This window comes from Orbicella franksi, chromosome 8 (assembly GCF_964199315.1).
Source record: "Orbicella franksi chromosome 8, jaOrbFran1.1, whole genome shotgun sequence".
Classification (NCBI taxonomy): domain Eukaryota; kingdom Metazoa; phylum Cnidaria; class Anthozoa; order Scleractinia; family Merulinidae; genus Orbicella; species Orbicella franksi.
This window is the reverse complement of record NC_138152.1, coordinates 29,490,382-29,492,243: the sequence shown is the minus strand read 5'-3', so window position 1 is coordinate 29,492,243 and position 1,862 is coordinate 29,490,382.

Sequence of the window (1,862 nt, the reverse complement as noted above, 5' to 3'; positions counted from 1 at the left end):
CCAGAATCAGGGGTTTCATTAAGGGCCGGCCTCCGGGCACCGGGTGACATTACCTCGTTATCTCGTGGTGATGATGCATTGGGAAAACATATTATATGTTACATATGAACGCCCACTTGAATTGTGTTAAAATTACGCGACAAAGAACTCGATATTTTTCTGCTCGTGTCATGTAAACTTTGAGTCGCGATATATTGAAAGGGTCTTTTATATGTTGTGTGCGTTAAAAAGTGCTGTGAAGTGAGGAGTGAAAAGTTTTTCGCTGATAATTTTGCTTAGGTAAATGAATTATTTATTATATATATAAGAAACTTCAATAAAAGAGGCTGTTTGGATTAGTACTATCTTCATGTTCGTATTGAAAACTTTTTTCTCCCACAATGGAGTAGTAATTGTACTTCCGCGTTCCCCGCTAGAATAGATGGTCTGAATTTAATTGTGAAATCTAATACCGAGGAACCGTCGGTTGACAGTTCGTCGCTCTAAATTTATAGCGAAAACAGCAACATAGTTTTGAAAATGCCGTATTCTTGGGGCAACCCTAAAAGACAGAATCCGGAAAGTGAATCCGGAACGGGAAACCAGAATCCGGAATCCGGGATCCAGATATTAATGTATGAATGACAATAGATATAATTCACTTCAGCAATGTCTAATAAAATATATAGAGAAAAATTATTTTGTTATTTATTTTCTTTGCTTTCCTTCAACCACTAATTGTAATTGTTAAAATCGTCTTGCCCAGTTCTGAACAACCCTTAGCTGTATATCTGGCCCAGTTGTTCAAAAGCTGGATAAAATGTTTCATTGGGTAAATCACTATCCAGTCAGGATTAGAGATTTTTCGGGTGGATAGAGTTACCCATAGCCTGCGAGCAGGCTCTAGTATCTGTCTCAAGTGTCTGAGCAGGCCCTAGTGTCTAGTGCCTTTTTGCGTCGGCATGTGCGCGATTGCCTTCTCGCGGTTTCGCCGCTCAAGCCCCCGGCCCAAACACGAGAGCCTGCTTGCAGGCACGTAGGCTAAGTTCCCCATCGTTTGTTCAACCTGGCCCTGGTGAAAGCGCACTTCTTGTCTAGATCAAATTGTTCTGAGAAGACTAGTGAGTAGCACAATTGCAACAAACTATTGCGGTGAGTTTCTGGCAGTCTTTTAGCATCTTTTAACAACATGTGGTCCGACCATTTGCAAGCGAGAAACAGACGGAAGTAAGTGTGCAACATTCCTATAAACTGTTTTATACGATGGCCGGCAAGAATATGTAGTGATTTGTAACAGAATCAGTGTGGAAATAGTGTTGATCTGGAATTAGTCTCGTATCTGTTGGGAAAAACAAATTTATTTAGACGACCCAGGTGAGCCTTTGGACATTGAAGATTAAGAACGTCAATGTACAGAGGGCTGCCGCTGACGGAGACCCTGTTCTCTATGACATTTTGTTCCTTGTTCAGCTTCTACTTGACAGAAAGGCCAACTTTATACCCCGGTAAATTGCAGATCACTTATTAAACAAAATGGCAATTACCAGCAAGCTTATTTTAGACGCTCTCAGGGTGCGTGGAATCATATTACGATGCACGTTGTTTAGATTCTCATAATCATAGCCCTCACTAGAAATAACGGTTGCACGAATTTCAATAGAGGTGGAATTTCTGTTTCAAAAAAGTTAAGTTTAAAGTGCCACTGAAACGAAATTTTCGTATGTGATATTTTTGCTTAGTAATAAAGTTTCAACCTTACTTGGAAACACTGCAGACTTTTTTTTCGCATACGGTAAGCGAAAACTGCTCTTTCAGCCGTTCGAAGTTGGCTGGTTAAGCCCAAAATTGGCGGCCATCTTGGCGCGGCCAAAACAGCCTAGTGA